Raw genomic sequence first — 20,230 nt, 5'->3', positions numbered from 1 at the left:
CGTGGACCGAGAGGCGCTTCGTGGCTGCCTCGATGGACTCATCAAAGAACTCATGACCCACACACGGGAGATTGGCAAGATGATTCTGTAGATTCGGATCCATCTCCACAACCCGGAGCCAAGCGAGGCGATGCATAGCGATTGCAAAGGCTGTGACTCTCGAGGACAATTCAAAGGCATTGTAAGAGGCCTGAAACATATACAGGCGGAGCTGGGAGAGGGTCTCCACAAGGAGACGAAACTCCTGACGCCGAGGCTCTGGCATGACCTCCCGCAATGAGCGGAGGGCATCAATACAGAACCGAAGGTAGTACGTGAAGAAGAAACTGTAGTTAAGGACACGGATTTCCATCATCGAGTTCTGATAAAGACGGTGACCAAATTTGTCCATCGTATGGCCCTCCCTGTAGGGGGGACGGCAGCATAGACCTTTGAGGGATTAGACTTCTTCAAGGAAGACTCAACCACCAAGGATTGGTGGGAAAGCTGAGCACCCTCAAACCCTTTATCCGGGGTAGTCCGGTAACGGGACTCCAACTTGGAGGTGATAGCAGTGACAGCATATGGTGTCTCCAGGTTCCGGAGAAACGTCTGCCAAAGAACCTGATGCAATGGTAGGTGAAGTGCCTCACGAGGCATATTGTCAACTCCAAGTTCCATCAGGTATTCCCGGGTAAAGCGGGAGTCGGACTGAAGATCCAAGTTCAGAGCTCTGCCCATGTCAGAGATGAAACAAGAAAAAGAGGAGGTCCGAGAAGAGGATTCATCCTCCGGAAGAGACTCCGACCGAGATCGGGGCACAGTCGAGAAAGAGGGACTGGAATAGTAAGCCTGAGCCTCAGTGTCCCGTGAATGGGAGACTGAAGAGGTTCGACTAAGGCGTGTAGGGGGCATCGAAGAACGGCCCTGTACCAAATGGACCGGGGAAGACCCCAGAGTCCGAGGAAAGCATTGAGAAAGCTTCGGAGAAGACGGGGTATAGGAAAAATCCCCAACAGGTTTTGAAGCAGGCCTCTTAGAAGCCGGCAAGCTTCTCGATGGGGAACAAACACTAGAGGCCAATTAGAGGACAAGCGTGTGTGTAGACAGTCTCAAGGTTGGAGATCTGCCCCGATAGGGCGGGGAAGACCGGGACTTTTTAGAAGAGGCAAGCCTTGCCCCAATAGCGGGGGAAACACGGGCCCCCGGATGGGACCCCCGAAAAGTCCTCGGCGCCTCAGGGGAGGAAACCCGACGAGCCTTGCGGGTGACGCCTCGAGAAACCAGGGGACGCTCAGGCTGGGCAGACCGCGACTGGGTCGAGACCGAGGCCACAGGCGTCGAAGTCGGGACTAGTTGGCTCACCACCGAGAAAAGCTGTGTGGTAATGGTAGCCTTAAGCATGTCCTCGAACATAGGCACCGAGACCAATGGCAGGTAGGTCGGAGATGCAGCAGTGCGATTCTTTGGGGGCGACCTTGAGGAAGAGTATTCCCTACGTGAGGAGGCACGCTTAGAGTGATGTCTCGAAGGCGCCGATGAGGCGGCGGTGACATGAGACTCATAGGAAGGCTTCTTTGCCGGCATACCTGAGGAGGAAAGAGGAGACTTACCCAAGGACGGAGTAGTAGAAGAGGCTGAGGCCGGAGCCTTCGAGGCCGACGGAGACTTCAAGGCCAAGACACCCAATGTGGGAGCAGAGGCCATGGACTTCGAGGCTGAGGCGCCCAAAGAGGGTGCCGAGCTCGAGGCCTTGCCCCGCAGGATCCATGGGGCCAAAGAGTTGGAGAATCTTGGCCACCCTTCGACGAAGAGCCCGCGGTTGTTGAGTCGCACAACAGGGACACGACTCAGCTTGGTGCTCTGCACCCAGGCACTCAACACACCAATGATAGAGGTCAGTGATGGAGATAACCCAGTTACACTGAATACAGTTTTTAAATCCAGAACGAGGCCGGGACATAAGAAAAAGGACGGCTGCGGCCCCGCGAGGCCAGGCGGCCAGTGGAGGACCGGGAATAAATATACGAAATGAACAAACGAAAATAATAAAGACGCGAGCACAGCAACTTAAACGAAAATAATAAAGAAAGCCGCAGTGCAAGAGGGACAACGAGATTGTGCGCAGCAAGGGAGCAATGCTTCTGGCTCTGCGGAAAACATTGAATTGAGGACACGCTGAGGAGGCGCATGCCCGGGACAGGATGGGAGGGGCGCGGGCCAATCGCAAGCCTGAAGGTCTTCGAGCAAGTCTGCTTGCGAAAACATCCGCTTGGGGGCTCCATCGGTGACGTCACCCACATGTAGAGAATATGCTGCCTGCTTGTCCTGGGATAAACAATCCTTTTTGAACCGTCTGCTTTCCTCCCCAATGGTGTTGCACCTCAACTTGTCAGCCGGGCATTCTGTCCACACCAAGGAGACCTCCATATTGTGCAGAAGCCTATCCGGGGTGGGGGGAGGGGTTGTTCTTAGGAAGAGAACAGCCGCCAAGGTGGAGGATAGCTGCCATGTTCATAGCCTGGCCAAGATAGTTGCAACTGAGGAGGGAACCAACGTTTCTGCAAGTGTCCCAAACAGAGAAAGCACGGATTGGCTTGCTTCGCTTGTGGGAAGAGCTCTGGAACCTGTGCACAGGGGCCAGCATAGCGAACGGGTCCGACACTGCACATAGCATGACAGCCCCGGACTCCGGTGAAAGAAAAAGGAATCTAGCTATGCGGCACACAGACGCATCAAAAACAAATCCCACATGACAGGTAGTGCAAAGCGTGGCTCCCACCATGGAAGGGGGCAAACAGCCAATGGAAGATGAGGCGGTTGAGCAATAAGCCTGAAGATGACTGCCATCACTATTATAGAAAAAAGGCGCCAAAAGGGTGGTTCAACCAAAAGCAGGAACCCCATGACCAATAGCAAGCCTGCCTGCATCATCGACCAGAGCGGGAAGGAGCAGAACACTCACAGCCGTCTAGAGCTCCAGGACGTTGCTGTTAAAAACCCCTCCATCACAGCACGGGAATGGCAGAAACACTGGAACCCTGTCTATGAGAGTCCATCAGCAAGAGAGGAGCCCTCTGAAAAGGACCACCAAGACAGATAGCAACCCCAGTCTGGAAGCTAGTGTTGAATGGGAGAGGAAAAAGGGAAAACCATTTACTCAGTTTTAGGGGGGAGTGTTAAATCATCAAAGAAACATTCAGGACTCACTGTCGGTTTAACACTTTGACCCCAACATGCTGCACTCCCTTCTGGGTGTAAGGTAGCTCTTTTTCTCTTTTTTTGTGAAAGTGAGGAGGAAGCAAGGAGTGCAGGCCATAGAAAATGAAATGGGGGACCATCAGCATATACCCAAAACAGGCACCCAGGAGGCGATCCCCTAGCTCAACGGAGTCAGCAGAGCTAAAACTGAGCTGCAACTAAGGTTGGACCAAGCGGCAGAAGAAACCAGGAGCAGGATAAGGACCATCCATCCACCTGTGGAGATAGTGAATACTGGAATATCAATAAGCATAACATCGCATATATGGCAGAGCTCAACTTTGTGCTCTCTGTTAGAGAATTAGCTTGTGGCACTTGTTCTCAAAATGGTTTCAATAAGGGCTATATCCAAAAATACCTCTAGTTATGCTTGATGTAGAAAGCATACATTATGCACCTTATTATACAAGTTTATAATATCTCCAGTCTTTCTGATCATAAGAACTGCCGATGCTGGGTCAGACCAGTGGTCCATTGTGCCCAGCAGTCCGCTCACGGGGCGGCTCTCTGGTCAAAGACCAGCGCCCTAACTGAGACCAGCCCTACCTGTGTACGTTCCGGTTCAGCAGGAACTTGTCTAACTTTGTCTTGAATCCCTGGAGGGTGTTTTCCTCTATGACAGACTCCAGAAGAGCGTTCCAGTTTTCTACCACTCTCTGGGTGAAGAAGAACTTCCTTATGTTTGTACGGAATCTATCCCCTTTCAATTTTAGAGAGTGCCCTCTCGTTCTCCCTACCTTGCAGAGGGTGAATAACCTGTCCTTATCTACTAAGTCTATTCCCTTCAGTACCTCGAATGTTTCGATCATGTCCCCTCTCAATCTCCTCTGCTCGAGGGAGAAGAGGCCCAGTTTCTCTAATCTTTCACTGTACGGCAACTCCTCCAGCCCCTTAACCACCTTAGTCGCTCTTCTCTACACCCTTTTGAGTAGTACCATGTCCTTCATTTACGGCGACCCATGCTGGACAAAGTACTCCAGGTGAGGGCGCACCATGGCCCGTTACAGTGGCATGATAACCTTCTCCGATCTGTTCGTGATCCCCTTCTTTATCATTCCTAGCATTCTGTTCGCCCTTTTCGCTGCCGCCGCACATTGCGTGGACGGCTTCATCGACTTATCAATCAGAACTCCCAAGTCTCTTTCCTGAGAGGTCTCTCAGCGGAGCCACCACACACTCAGTATATTTTCATAGTGTGTTGCTTTATGCTCCAGATCATCACTGGATCAATTTTTTATTTTTTAATATGTTATACGTTTTCTTATTAACTTAGTCGTACTTTACTGCTTTAATAAATATGTACTAAAAGTACTGAGCTTTGTGGTCTTGCTTCAAAACAGGGGTAGATACACCGACATGGGGCCAGGAATGGAAAGATCCATAAACAGGATATGTTATTAAAGTACAGGTAAAGACAAATTATAAATCAACTAGGGTCATCTATGTGATAATTTGTCCTTGTGGCTCGCATGAAACGATCAATACATGTACGTTTAAATGAACATAAGTCTCAATCAGTTCAAGCCCCTATTGTACAATATTGGCTTTTAAAACATTATAGGGTGGAACAGTTACGATGGAGGGTAAGAGACAGCTTAGACGGAGGGAGGGAAGGAAAAGCACAGTTACTTACCGTAACAGATGTTATCCAGGAACAGCAGGCAGCTATTCTCACATATGGGTGACGTCATCGACAGAACCCAGATGCGAACGCTTCGCAAGCAGACTTGCTTGAAGAAACTCGAAGTTTAGAGTTGCCCGCACTCCGCATGCGCAAGTGCCTTCCCGCCCAGCACAGGGTGCAACTCCTCAGTTCAGATAGCTAGCAGAGAAGCCAACCAGGGGAGGTGGGTGGGTTGTGAGAATAGCTACCTGCTGTCCCTGGATAACACCTGTTACGGTAAGTAACTGTGCTTTATTCCAGGACAAGCAGGCAGGTATTCTCACATATGGGTAACCTCCAAGCTAACCAGAATGGGATGGTGGGAGTGTTGGCAATTTAGGAGAATAAATTTTGTAAAACTGTTTGGCCAAACTGTCCATCCCGTCTGGAGAAAGTATCCAGACAATAATGAGAAGTGAAGGTATGAACCGAGGACCAAGTAGCAGCTCTACAAATTTCCTCAATAGGTGTAGATCTGAGGCTGCTGCCATTGCTCTGACTTTATGGGCTGTGACTTTATTGTGAAGGGGTAATACAGCATGGGCATAGCTGAAAGAGATACAAGCCGCCATCCAGTTGGAGATGGTACGCTTAGAAATAGGATGGCCCAACTTATTTGGATCGAAGGAAACAAAAAGTTGAGGAGCAGTTCTGTGTGGTTTGGTGTATTCCAAGTAGAAAGCCAAAGCACGTTTACAGTCCAGAGTATGAAAAGCTGATTCTCCAGGATGAGAACGAGGATTTAGAAAAAAACACTGGAAGTACGATGGATTGGTTGAGATGAAATTCTGAGACCACTTTAGGTAGGAATTTAGGATGAGTACGAAGAACCACCTTGTCATGCTGGAACACAGTGAATGGTGGGTCAGTAAGTAAAGCTTGCAGATCACTGACTCTTCGAGCGGAAGTGAGGGCTATGAGAAATACCACTTTCCAAGTGAGATACTTCAGATGAGCCTTATCAATTGGTTCAAATGGAGGCTTCATGAGTTGAGTAAGGACAACATTGAGGTCCCAAACCACAGGAGGCGGATTGAGAGGAGGTTTAACATTGAAGAGTCCTTTCAAAAATTTAGAAACCACTGGATGAGCAGAGAGGGGTTTCCCTTCAGTAGGCTGATGGAAAGCCGCAATTGCACTGAGATGGACTCGGATAGATGTAGACTTGAGGCCAGAATTTGATAAGTGCAAGAGGTAGTCCAAAACAGAAGAGGCTCCTTATGATGAGAAAAACACCACGTAGAAAATCTAGTCCACTTTTGATGATAGCATTGTCTAGTGGTAGGCTTCCTAGAAGCTTCTAAAACATCTCTTACAGATTGAGAAAACTGAAGAGGAGTTACGTTGAAAGGTACCAAGCTGTCAGGTGTAGAGACTGCAGGTTGGGATGAAGCAGAGATCCTTGACTCTGTATAAGCAGAGAAGGAAAAACTGGTAGAAGATATGGCTCCCTGGTGCTGAGTTGAAGTAGAAAGGAGTACCAAGGTTGACTTGGCCATTGAAGAGCGATTAGAATCATGTGGCATAATTGTTCTTCAACTTGACCAGAGTCTTGAGAATGAGAGGAAAAGGAAGGAATGCGTAGAGGAAGAGATTTGTCCATTCCAGAAGAAAAGCATCTGCCTCGAGGCGGTGAGGAGAGTATATCCTGGAGCAGAACTGAGGCACTTTGAAGTTGTGGGGAGCTACAAAGAGGTCTCTCTGAGGGGTTTCCCACTATGAAAAAATGTGATGAAGAGGCGAGGAATGGAGAGTCCATTTGTGAGGTTGCAGAAGACGACTTAAGTTGTCTGCCAAGCAATTCTTCGCCCCTTAAATGTAGACAGCTTTGAGGAAGGTGTTGTGGCAGACTGCCCAGTCCCAAACCTTCAGAGCTTCTTGACAAAGGGAGGCAGATCCCGTCCCTCCCTATTTGTTGACATAATACATGGCGACTTGGTTGTCCATCCGGATGAGAACTACCTGGTCATGAAGAAGATGTTGAAAAGCGTTGAGAGCCTTGAAAATTGCTCTGAGTTCCAAAAGATTGATGTGACATTGACAATGCGTACTGGTCCAGTGGCCTTGAGAACGGAGACCATCGAGATGAGCGTCCCAAGCGTAGGTCGAAAAGTCTGTCGTGAGGACCTTCTGATGAGGGGGCGTTTGAAAAAGCAAGCCTCTGGAAAGATTGGAAGAGAGCATGCACCAACAGAAAGACTTTTTCAAGGAAGGAGTGACTGAAATGTGTCGAGAAGGAGGGTCACAAACTTGCGTCCATTGAGATGCCAGGGTCCACTGAAGAATTCTGAGGTGAAGTCTGGCAAAAAGAGTCACGTGTACTGTAGAGACCATGTGACCCAGAAGTGCCATCATGTGTTTCGCTGATATGGAAGTGCGGGTAGACACTGTATGACAGAGTTGAAGAAGAGCTTCCAGACGTTGTTGTGGAAGGAATGCTCTAAGTTGGACAGTGTCCAGAACAGCTCCAATGAATTGTAGAGTCTGTGAGGGCTGAAGCTGAGATTTGGGAAAGTTGATTTCGAAACCCAAACTTTGTAGGAACCAGGTAGTCCGTTGGGTCGCTACAATAACCCCTTGAGACGTGGAATCTTTGATGAGCCTCTCGTCGAGGTAGGAAATACCTGAAGACCATGGTTTCGGAGAGCTGCCGCTACCACTACCAGGCACTTGGTGAACACTCTGTGAGACGAGGCCAGGCTGAAGGGTAGTACTCTGTATTGATAATGCAGATTCCCCACCCGAAATCTGAGGTATTGACGGGAGGCCGGATGAATGGGGATATGAGTGTAGGCCTCCTTGAGATCCAGAGAGCATAACCAGTCGTTCTGCTCGAGAAGGCGATAAAGAGATGCCAGGGACAACATTCGAAACTTTTCTTTGACTAAAAATTTGTTGAGAGCCCTGAGATCCAGAATGGGCCGCAGATCGCCCGTCTTCTTTGTAACAAGGAAGTAACACACCTTGTTCTGCTGTTCCAAAGGAACTGGTTCGCTGGCATGGAGAAAGCAGAGCTTGAGCTTCCTGAAGAAGAAGGGCGGTCTGGGATGGATTGGAAGGAAGCTCTTGGAGGAAGCTCTGGCGGAACCTGAGTGAAATGAAGAGAGTATCCTTCTCTGATGATGGTAAGCACTCAGAGGTCGGATGGAATTATCGTCCATCGATTGTAAAAATGATGGAGACAACCTCCTATAGGGGGGAAAAGGAGACAGACAGAACAGTGGAGGTTATGCTCTGTTGTAAACAGTCAAAAAGGCTGAGAAGCTTTAGGTGCAGCAGAAGGTTGGTGTTTCTGTTGCTTCTGAGGTTGCTGTTTTTTCAGAGGAGGGTGAGTATAAGGAGCCGGCTTCGAAGCAAAACGCCTTTGATAGATAAGAGCAGGGCGTGCAGGCTTGGCAGGAGCTGGCTTTGGCTTAGGTCTGACTATAGAAGCAAATGATTTCTCATGGTCGGATAATTTCTTGGTGGCTGCCTCGATGGATTTATCAAAGAGGTCGTTACCCTCACAAGGAATGTTAGCCAAGCGGTCTTGAAGGTTAGAGTCCATGTCAATGGTACGAAGCCAGGCAAGATGACACATAGCTTCAAAGCAAGCAGCCGCTCGGGCAGATAACTCGAAGGCATCATAAGATGATTGGAGGAGATGCAGACGTAATTGAGAGAAAGAAGCTATGACTTCCTGAAAGTCAAAATGCATTTGGTTATCCAAATAATCCAAAAACTTTGGTAGAAGAGAAAGAAGGAATTCAAAGTAAGTGATGAAATAAAAATAATAATTGAGGACTTTAGAGGACATCATAGTATTCTGGTAGATGCGACGTCCGAATCTGTCCATAGTTTTCCCCTCACTTCCAGGAGGAACTGTGGTATAAACATTGGAAGGATGGGACCTCTTCAAGGAGGATTCAACAAGCAGGGATTGATGAGATAACTGTGAGTTGTCAAACCCTTTGCGATACACAGTCTTATACCTAGAGTCCAATTTTCCTGGAACAGCCGGTATGGAAAAAGGTGTTTCCATGCATTGACCAAAAGTCTGATTCAAAAGCTTATGAAGTGGAAGCTTAAGACACTCTGCCGGAGGTTGAGGGAGATGATTGACTTCTAGATACTCCTTAGAAAATTTGGAGCCAGTATCCAATTGAATATCCAAGTCTACAGCCATCTGTCACAGGAAAGACGAGAAAGATAGCTGATCTGACAATGCTTTGCCTCGAGAAGGACTCGAGGACGTCGAGGCAGCCTGTGTCGAAGAAGCAGCTTTGGCAGGGAAAAAGGCATGAAAAGAACCTGGTGACTTGGACGAGGCAATCGAGACCGGAACATCCTCGAGGTCCAGCATCGGAGACCTTGAATAAGGAGTCAGTGGTCTGGTTGAGGTTGGAGTAGATCGAGGCTTCGAGGAAGATGGTCTGTCATGAGAAGAAGAACGTTGCCTGGAAGGATGCCTTGGTGAAGGCCTCGAATGTCGGTGAGAACTGTGTCTGGAACCAGATCTCGAGGATCTAGGAGATTTCACCTCGGAGACGTAGGCAGCCGATGCCGATGTATGAATAGGACTAGAGGCTGTAGATCGAAGCTCCAGAGGCTTGGTGGAGGAACCTCGATGCACTCTCAAAGACTCTGCTCCTTGTTTAGAGTGTGAGGATTCTCGTCGAGGCACTCGCAAAGAATCTGCTCTTTGCTTTTCGTGCTTGGATGGCAGACCAGACACTCGCAGAGACTCTGCTCCCTGCAAAGAATGTGTACGTTCAGACTGGGGCAAAGGAAGCAGCTCAACCTCGCGGGAGTCTGCTGAATGCTCAAGCTGGATAAGAGGAAGCAGTTTGGGTCCCATGTTAGTAAGGAACTGAATAAACTGCTTCTCTGACATGATCTGTAAAGAAGCCGGCAAGGATGGATCCGCATCTGAAACCGGACCACCTGCTTTGGCTGGAGGTTTCTTCGAGGTAGTGTGAGTGTGTTTCAACTTAGGAGTCTTGGACACTTTAATCACCACCGGCGGATCCGACTGCTGAGCTATCTGATCTGAAGAAACAGGGGAAGATACAGCAGATGATGTCGAAGCAAGAGCCGCTGCAAACGACGAAGGTCTGATGAGGCTCCAGGTGGAAGCAGAAGGAGCCTCGGTGGAAGTCGAGGCCGAAGACGCCTTCGAAGTCGACGGATCAGTAGGAGATTCCATCTCGAAAAGCTTGTCCACCAGAATGCAACTATGCTTAAAAGCACGAGGCTGAAGTATTTGGCAAGGCAGGCACGCCCTAGGATGATGTTTCGGCCCAAGGCACTTGAGACAGCGTCTGTGAGGGTCCGTAAGAGAGATCGCGCGCTGACACTTGCTACACCTCTTGAAGCCCGTAGCAGGTCGGAACATAGACGGAAAAATAGCCGATGCAAAGTCGAAGACCTCGGGCTGCGGCCTGTCCCGGAAAACAAACGGAAGAAGAAAAAATTTATTTATTTATTTTTAAGTAAAATAAAAGAAATAAAATAAAACAGCGATTCGTGAAGAAAAAAACACAAACCGCGGTTGAGAGAAGGCACAAAGTGAACGAGGTTAAACGCAGAGAGTCAAAGACGGACTTCTCGGCTCCGCTGAAAACTGAGAACTAAGGAGACGCGCCCTGCGCTGGGCGGGAAGGCACTCGCGCATGCGCGGTGCGGGCAACTCGAAACTTCGAGTTTCTTCAAGCAAGTCTGCTTGCGAGGCGTCCGCATCCGGGCTATATGTGAGAATACCTGCCTGCTTGTCCTGGGATAATACAGTAACCCCTTATGGGTTAAATAATAGATCTAATAGGGCTGTTCTGGGGGCGGGTTCTGCAAAATGTCATCTGAGAAAGCAGTTGAAAACCTAGTAAATAAAGTAGTACGCTGATAAACGCTGTTACTGAAAGTATGGACGCAGCATCAGCTGATGAGTTTAGGGCGGGCTTAAATTAGAGGAAGGAAGTATTGACGCCATTCTTTTTGAGATGCTGTGGTCTGCTGGAATGGCGTAAAATACAATAGGTAAGATAGTGGGTTCTTGAGAGTTTTTAAGTAGTAACTTAATTTATTAGATACTTATGTATTGTCTAACTAGCTGGGTGAAGAGATTTAAGTGTTTCTTTTTTTTGATCAGAGTGGTAGCCTTGAAAAAACCTAAACTGAATGGGTGAAACATGTCAGTGTATCTACCCCTGTTTTGAAGCGAGACCACACAGCTAAGTACTTTTATTACATATTTATTAAAGCAGTAAAGTAATAATAAGTTAATAAGAAAACGTATAAAATATAAAAAAATAATCTAGTGACGATCTGGAGCATAAAGCCACACACTATGAGAGTATACTCAGTGTGTGGTGGCTCCGTTAAGGATCAGAAATACTGCAGATATTATAAACTTGTATAATAAGGTTCACACTGTATGCTTTCTACATCAAGCATAACTAGAGGTGATCTATTAGAGAATGACACGGAGAAATAATTTGTCCTTATCTCTGCCCCATCCCCATGAGCTTGTCACATCACATCCCTGCAAGCTCGGTCCCCATCACTGTCCCAATCCCCATGAGCTCGGTCCCTGTCACCGCAAACCATCTGATCCCATCCACAAAAGCCTCAAATAGTTTTGTACTGAACTTATTTTAAGTATAAAAAGAAACAATATTTTGTACAATTGTCATTTTATAAATCAAAGTTCTGGCTGCTGAAAAGAGAGATGTTCAACTGGCAGGGCTTTGTTTATAAATGTTTATCAACACAACTAATTTACTACTTTATCCTAAAGCAAAAAAAAAAAAAAAAAAGAGAGAAAGAAATTTTTTTTTCTACCTTTGTTGTCTGGTTTCTGCTTTCCTCATTCAATTCCTTCCATCCACTGTCGGCCTTTTCCATTTGCTCTGTTACTGTGCCTCTCCCTTCCATCTCTCCCTCTAACCCCCTCCCCCCCAATACCCATTGGTTTGGCACCCATCTTCTTCCCTCCATTACCCCTAGTCTAGCATTTCTCTCTTCCCCATTTCCCTTCAGTGTCTTCACCCCACTCTCTCTTCCCCATTTCCCTTTAGCATCTTCTCCCCACTCTCTTTTCCTCATTTTCCCTTCAGCGTCTTCTCCCCCTCTCTTTTCCCCAGTTCTCCTCAGCGTCTTCTCCTCTCTCTCTTCCCTATTTTCCTTTAGCATCTTCTCCTCTCCACACGCCCCCACCCACCCCCAGCATCTTTTGTGCGGTCCAGCAGCCCCCTCCCTCCCGTTGTCCATCCAGGCATCTCCCTCCCTTCCCCTTACCTTTGTGGCGATTTCAATTTTGTTTCTACAAGCAGCCAGAGCCTTGAAGTCGCGTATGGCTGCCGGAAAGGTCTCCTCTGACGCAACCAGAAACAGGAAGTTGCATCAGAGGAGACCTTTCCGGCAGCCACACATGACTTCAAGGCTTCGGATGCTTGTAGAAACAAAATTGAAATTGCCACGAAGGTAAGGGGAAGGGAGGGAGGAAGAAGCCCGGACAGACGACGGCGATCTGTCGGACAGCGCTCCCTCCCTTAACTGCAGAGATAAGGCTATTCACCGCTCCACGGGGCGATGAATGGCCTTCTCCCTGTACCCGTGCTGGTAGGTGGACTTAACCCACTCGTCTGGATTCATCTGCCGCTGATGACAAGGAAACAATCCATTTTTGATGGTTTTCTTAATAGCTGTATGTCCTATGCCATGGAATAAAACTAAACCAGGCAAAGCAGGACAGAGAGACTAAGTGTAGAAATAAAACAATGGGAATGGGATGGGGAAAACAGAAAAGACCTGACCACAAGTCTTTGTTTGTTTTATGTACTGCTTCCTGGCAGGGGCCCTGAGGGTCCTAAGTCATCAATGAATATCCTGGTCCACCAGGATTGGGACCAGAGCATCAGAATCCTGGGAAAGGACTGAACCCTGGCTCAATAAGGGAATTGTTTGCCAACTAGTTCATAGAATACAAGGCACCAAAGCTCTACATTGCCTATGGGCAAACAACCTGATCTCAAAACTCCCACTGTACCAATCCATGCTACATCCATCTGTTGAAAACAGGGAATACTGACAAATACCAAGAAGCATACCAAACCAGAATTGAACCTTGTATAAACATGCCCCTTGTATAAACAGCACCTCAACCAAAAGGAGACGAAGCAATTTTAGTACTCCTACCTCCCTTATGTTGTGTGTGGCCACACCACTCAGGACAGCCCTGCCAATACTGGTGATGACATCACTGAATTTATTTCTCTCAGCCTCTGCTAGTTGGGTGGCATAACCCACTTGTCTGGAATGGTCTACCAAGATAAAGAAAATTTTTTTTTTAATTTTATTTTTCTATTAATTCAAGTTTAACAATCACTTCAATATATCCATGATAAAGAAATTTGCAATATAGCACAATTGGCAATCAAATATCAGGAAAATAAAATCCTAAACAGCCCACAATATAAAGAAATAGGATCCAAGATACATGGAAATATTCATTAAGGAAAAGAAGAACAGTTCTGGGAGCTTGCCATCCCAAACATTTATCTCAGCCCACTCTCTAACAGTAGCTACCATATATTTTAAAAGTTATATAGTCACTTTAATTTCCTCTTTAGCTATAAAAAAAAAATCCATTAGATGTTTAGGGTCAAAGAAATTATAAGAAATACCCTCAAAGGAGAACAACACAGATACAATGAAATTTCAATACAAAATTGGCTCCCAGGGCATTTACCCTTGTTCTGTAGACCAAGAATTGTTTGCCGCCTTTTTTGTGTATCACGAGATAAATCAGGAAATATCCGAATGTGTGATCCCATGAACTGCTGATCAATATTCCGAAAATATAGGCGCAATTATTGCGATCTAGTTCCAAGCAAATGTAACAATTAAAGTCAATTTCTATGTCACTATTTCAAGAGATGATTCAAGAAAGTCAATTAAATTCACCACTAGGTCAGGTCTTCTAGAGATCACAACCCTTCCGGGTTCTCTCCCAAAAACATATTGAACTTTTACAATCAGGGGGAGAGCTTCAACTGGTATTTTGAGAACCTCTTTAAAACATCTTCTTACCAAATCCACTGATGATAACTGATTTTCTAGATACTCAATCTTCCTTTGAGTTTCTAATCTTTTACCAAAACCACTCCTAGGTTTTGAACTTCCTCAACCTTTTGTTCCAAAAATGTTACTTTCTCCAAATGTTGAACTGAGATTTGGGACTGGGAAGCAATTTGTTCAGAAACATTTTTTAATTCGCCTTCCATTCTGTCCACAATTTTCAAAAAAGAAGAGTTTAAATCTTGTATAGCCTCCCAAAGTACTTATATAGAGTTATAACAGCAGGTTTCTTAATTCTCACTCCTACAGGAATATCAGAAGGATCTTTCCCCCCACATGCCCCACTCATAGTTTAAGATGGATAAAAATCTTGTGGAGTGGACACCTTCAATGACATACCTCTTGGGGGGGAAAATTCTATCGGAGAGAGGTTCCCGGATAGCAATGGAGAAGTCTGAATTTCTCCTGGACTCCCTCATTGCTGCTCTCTTTCCAGAGATTCCTTCCAGGCTTTAGGGGTACCATACGATTCTCAGGACTCAACAAGATCCCATTCCCAATGACACTACTCGTCTGCTCATGCAGCGCCTGAGCAGAAAAGACAGATGCCGTGGGTCCGGTTGAAGATCTAAAGTCCTCCAAAGTAGTTTGCTTCATCGGCGGTATCTAGCTGGCCACTGGGACTTGAGCCTTTGCCATTCCCTTCCACTTGCCCATTCTATATCAAGGGGGGACCAATAAGCTCAGACTTCAGGACTTCAGAAAAACAAACTGCACAAGCTCCCCAGCAAGATGCCATCTTGGATCTACCAGGAAGAAAAAAATTTAAAAGCATATATATAACAAAAATTGTTTATTACTAAATAAGAAAAAATTATGTTCTTACCTGACAATTTTCTTTCCTTCATTCTTAGCAGATAAATCCAGAGATGAGCGAGCTATGACCATCCACCAGCAGGCAGAGATAGAGAACACTAAACCAAGCTCTGTCATCATATAGGATGGTAAGCTCGCTGGCCTTGTAACAAAAGAGCAGGATCAACGTGAAAGGCAAGCCAATAGAGAACTTCTGCCTCACCATGCCACTAGTGGATATCCAGTCCAAACCCAGGCCATCTGTAGAGCCAATCCCTAAAGAGTAAAGACGACAGATACAGAACAAGGGTGAAACCCTGGATTTCATCTGCTGTGACTAAAGGAAAGAAAATTATCAGGTAAGAACATAATTTTTCTTGTCATCAGCAATAGATGTATCAAAGCAGTCCTCAGAAGGGCAGGACAGAGAACAGAATGCAGAAGGAAAAAGATCCCAAGCCCAATCATCCATAAGGAACGTAAGGAACTGAAGAATGGACCATAATGGAACCACCAGCTCAAAGGATCAACTCCATATTGCTACTCCAAAGAAGCCTTACCTGCGATGACATACCCGCCAAAGTGTGGCACCAAACACACTAAAACCGATCTGCCAGGCCCTCTGGTAGAAATGAGAATGTGCACTCTGAAGCGCAAAAGAGAAACAGCAACCAAAGCTAGGCATCTGAAGGAATCTGTGCTCGCCCCATAGGGCAAGAGCCACTCCCAGGATATGCCCTCAACAGCCAAAAATAAAAAGGCACCTCAGCTTATCTGCTTGTACAGAATATGTACCCAACTGATGAGACCAAGTCCAATAGGCAGACCACAATGCTTGATTAACATAGAAACATAGAGTATGACGGCAGAAAAGGGCCGACGGCCCAACAAGTCTGCCCACTCAAGAACCCTCCCTCCTCAAGAATCCATCTTTTAAGCATTCCTCTGGAGCGACCCCACCAGACGATCCCATCGTCCCTTGAAGTCGAGCGTGGTACTGGCTTCAACTACCTGACGTGGAAGACCATTCCATTGATCAATTACCCTTTCGGTGAAGAAGTATTTCCTGGTGTCCCCATGAAATTTCCCCCCCCCCCCCCCTGAGTTTTAGCGGGTGCCCTCTTGTCACCGTGGGACCCGTAAGATAAAAGATTTCTTCCTCCACCTCAATGCAGCCCATGATGTATTTGAATGTTTCTCTGCGCTCTTTGAGAGAATATAAGTGCTACCTGTTCAGACGTTCTTCATATGGGAGATCTTTGAGTCCTGAGACCATCCTAGTGGCCATTCGCTGAATCGACTCCATTTTCTTCACATCCTTTTGATAATGTGGCCTCCAAAACTGAACACAGTACTCCAAATGAGGTCTCACCATGGATCTGTATAACGGCAGTATAACTTCAGGCTTTCGGCTGATAAAGCTTCTTGTAATGCATCCCAGCATTTGTCTAGCCTTTGCTGATGCTTTCTCCACCTGACTGGCAACTTTCATATCATCCCGGATGATTACTCCCAAGTCCCGTTCTGCTGTTCTTGTTAGGTTTTCGCCATTCAGGGTGTACGTTCTGCATGGATTTCTGTTACCAAGGTGCATTACCTTCATTTTTTGGCATTAAAATTCAGGTATTCGTGGCAGTACAAAGCAAAGTCACGCACTACGATCAGCAAACAAGAAGCATTCCAGTGACTGGAACAGAGCATAGCCTCTAGCACTAAAGCCACCTTCACGCAACTACCAGCTACGGGACAGCTCCCTAACGATGGAGCATCACAAGGCACCTAGCAATGGGGTAGGGTAAGGCCACAAACAAGAGAGTCTGCCACTGCAAAGAAATTGGGAATGAATCAGGAAAAGCCATACTCAGGAGATATATGGAGCTATGCTCCACATCCAGAGAAGGTTTTGTGCCACACCTGAGACCAGAGACCTGCTCAACACCCAGAGAGGAGGCCAAGCCAAACAGGCAAGAGGGCGCATGCTCCAATGCCAGGGATGGAGCCAAGCCAGACAGGCAAGAGGGCATCCTGCTCTACATCTAGAGATGGAGCCATGCCGGACAGGCAGAAGGTGCTATGCTCTACATATATAGATGTTGCCATGTCTTAACAGATAAGAGGCACTACGCTCTACACCTGAAGATGCTGCGCCAAATGGACAGGTGGTTGTGTCTTACAGGCAGAAGGCACCATGCCCTACATTCAGTGATGGGACTAAGAATAGCAGTCAGGTGCTACCATCATACACCTCCAAGAGGGAGTTGCGTTGAATGGGCAGGTGGTGCCTTGCTCCACCACCAGCAGTGGAGGCACCTAAAGTAGCCAGAAAGAACCCAGACACGCAGCTATTGGAGCCAATGAGAATGTCCTGACTGAGTCAGGCTTTCTCTCCAGAGATGGCACCACACGGAAGAGCAATGTGGAACTGCGTATGCCACCTCAAGCTGGAGACCTGAGGGATGGCCAGGAGCGATGGTGCCAAGCTGAATCTTGATAACAATTAGTGCCCCACCAGAAAGAACCATGCGCTGCAACCAGACATAGGCCAACACCACATCTCTGAGAAAAGCAATGCTATATCTCCAAGGATGGAGCCATGCAGAACAGCCCAGCAGAGCAAGCTCCACCTGCAGTGAAAAATTGATCCTGCAACCAATGGCGTAACTATGTGCCTTATTGAGAAGTTTGGGTGTTTTTTTTGTGGTTTTTTTTTTTTTAACAGGCTTTTTTAACAGGCTCCGAAGCACAAAACGCACCTACCGCATGCACCCCCACATCCAAGCAGAAATAGGGAGAGAAAGCACGCTCGGAAGACCAAATAGCCGCGAGACAACTCTCCTCCAAGGAAAAAACCTCTGGGACGAGCCCAAGAAGTAGCCATCACTCCAGCGGAATGGTCATGAAGTTCTTCCGCCAACCGCTTCCCTGCCAGCAAGCAAGCATAAAGAATGTCCTCCTGGACCCATTGAGCGATGGAGGCTTCGGACGCCACCAAATGTTTGAAGCGTCCCTTGAAGAATGCAAAAAGGAGATATAAACAACTAAAAGTCGTTAGAAACCAAGCTCACAGAGAACGCTACGTACATATCAAAAAGAGTAGAAGAATGAACAAGTACTGAGTCGCCTCTGAAGACCAGACTCCAGGAGCTGAGGATGGAAGCCACGGAGCCCCCCAACCCAACAGCCCGGGACGGTCGGTGGTCATGAGATAGTCCAGCAAAGACCGAGGCATGCCTTGAAAAGAGAAATCGCGCTGAGCCACCAAATCATACAGAGTGATGCCGGAGGAGCATACCAAATAATTGGTACCCTGAGATACCGGGAACCACCGGATCAAAAGCGACTGCTGTAGCGTAAAAAGGGGAAAGCAAGCCGAAGTCCCCAGTGGAGTCAGCAATATGGATCCCAGAAACTGTACAGAATCCCATACTCTTGGTCATGGTAAGGGAAGAAGAATACCAATCTGAGACCGAGACCCCACGCCCAAGTCTCCGGAAAGAAACACATGTCTCTCCTATATGAATAAAAACATCACCCCGATATACCTATAAATAGTACAGGAGAAAAGAGTGCTGTGCAAATTCAAAGATGCACGTGTAAAGAACTGAGGAAAAGATATCACCCTTTTCGTGTCAGTCAAATGGCCCGACTGGAAGTCGTCCAAATCAAGAAGGCAATCAAGAAGAAATTAGATTAAACGCCTTTTAGTGCCAAAACGGTACCACCACCCACATCACCTAAAACGTTCGTGAAGCCTTGGCATGTGCCAAAACCGAAAAAGCCGCTCCAAGAGAGGCAGGCAAACCAAGTGCCGATTCGGAGTCCATAGAGAAAATGTAAATATACTCCCAGGTTGTCTGCAGAAATGTGTAACCCCGAGAAACTAATTCAGCAGAATAGGATCCAGCATGCCCAATGCCCACGTCTCGGGCACCATGCAGTAAGTGGAACAACGTCCCTTAGTTCCCGAAGAACTACAAGAACCGTCCTGAGGACCAGTAACACTGAAAAGGGAAACACAAAACATAGAGACTCCAAGAACGAACTGGAAAACCTGAGGAGAATGCAAAGATGCAAGCATCCTGAAAAATCTTCACAGCCCTCTGACCTGACATTATAGTGTCTTCTCCCTCATGAGAAAGCCTGAAGAGTCATTGGAAGAAGTCAAGATCCCCTCAGAATGAAGTGCAGAAGGTCAGGGAATGGCAGAATGAGACTGTAGGATCTGCAAGAAGATTCTCCTAGGAAAAATCAAGGTTCACAATGTAAAGAGGAATATACTGGAACCATGAAAACAGTACTAACCCCATGCAACATGAGCGAAATACGTATGTCCTTTAAAGTGAATACGTACTAGACTCATTCAAGATGCTGCATCTACCGCCCCGTGGAAAACAACAGCATCCTTACAGGTATCAGACAAAGGTCACATTGCTAATGAGAGCTTCAGGGATGAGGCTAACAGCCACATAGTGTGAGATCCTCCGTGGGTTTGATAGAATAGGTAACTGGCTCCTGGTTAAAAGGAGCTGTACAGCCCTTTCTGTCTGGTCGGGGGGCCCGTCTAGAATGTGCCATGAGAAAATGGTGACAGGAGAAACAGCGTGATAAGCATGGAAATCTGAAGTCCAGGCCCCCTCAGAAATAGAGAAAGAGAGTCCTGGCCGCAGGAATATGCGCAGTGTCATTATGCCCATAGAGACAGCCCGAACTTGGAAACTGCTTGTACTACCTTTAGGCATAAATATCCTGTGCCACTACTAGACACATGCAGCTCAGCACAGAGGCCCAAATAAGGACAGTTACCAATAGACAAAGGCTCAATCTGCAGGGACCCCAAGAGAGACAATGAGATACCTCTGTGAAATACAGGGCACTATCTTACTGCTGATCTCACTGTGCCGTGAGTTGCCGTATGTCGCCCCAGTCTGGAGACAAACCGAGACTGGGTGACCTAGCACAGGTCAGAGTCTCTCTGGTAAACCCCTTGAGTGCTAACCCCAGAGTCCGATTAAACAAGCAGCTTCCTTCAAGGGAGTACAGCAGGAACACAGACATAGACATATAAAGCTGCCCAAGCTTGTCCCAAAGCTGGTTAAACACATACAACTTGTCTGAACCGGAAAGGAGAGAAGCCCCGGCATACCCTGACCAAAGTCAGCTGGAAACAAACTACTGGAACGCTGCAGTTCTCCCGCCATTGCCGGAGACCCATGCGCACGCCTGATTCGCTGACACGTGGCCGCTGCATCAACGCTCCTAGAAACATAGTCGGATTCAAGCCCCGCAAAATGTACCCTGCCGCGGCTTGCATAGAAAGAAAATCAGACTCAGGGAATAACCAGAAGAACGGCCCACAGCGCCGGAAAAAACATATCCCATCTCATGTGCGCTGCTATAAACCAGCACCTGCACAATCAG

General features: G+C 47.1%; 1 protein-coding gene across 5 annotated transcripts in view; it reads right to left on the bottom strand.

Annotated features, from left to right (window-relative positions):
• MSL2 (MSL complex subunit 2) overlaps positions 1 to 20,230 on the bottom strand; it is a 359,130-nt gene that overhangs the window by 244,226 nt on the left and 94,674 nt on the right. For 3 of the 5 annotated variants that reach the window (XM_033957915.1, XM_033957913.1, XM_033957916.1), the window contains exon 2: positions 13,076 to 13,200. The exons of the other annotated variants lie outside the window; for them this stretch is intronic. The gene's annotated coding sequence lies outside the window, so the exon portion shown is untranslated. The remainder of the gene's footprint in view (positions 1 to 13,075; positions 13,201 to 20,230) is intronic. 5 annotated transcript variants of the gene reach the window in all.

This window comes from Geotrypetes seraphini, chromosome 9 (genome assembly GCF_902459505.1).
Source record: "Geotrypetes seraphini chromosome 9, aGeoSer1.1, whole genome shotgun sequence".
NCBI classification, from domain to species: domain Eukaryota; kingdom Metazoa; phylum Chordata; class Amphibia; order Gymnophiona; family Dermophiidae; genus Geotrypetes; species Geotrypetes seraphini.
Note: the sequence above shows the minus strand (reverse complement) of the source record. Positions and strands in the feature narration are given on the sequence as shown.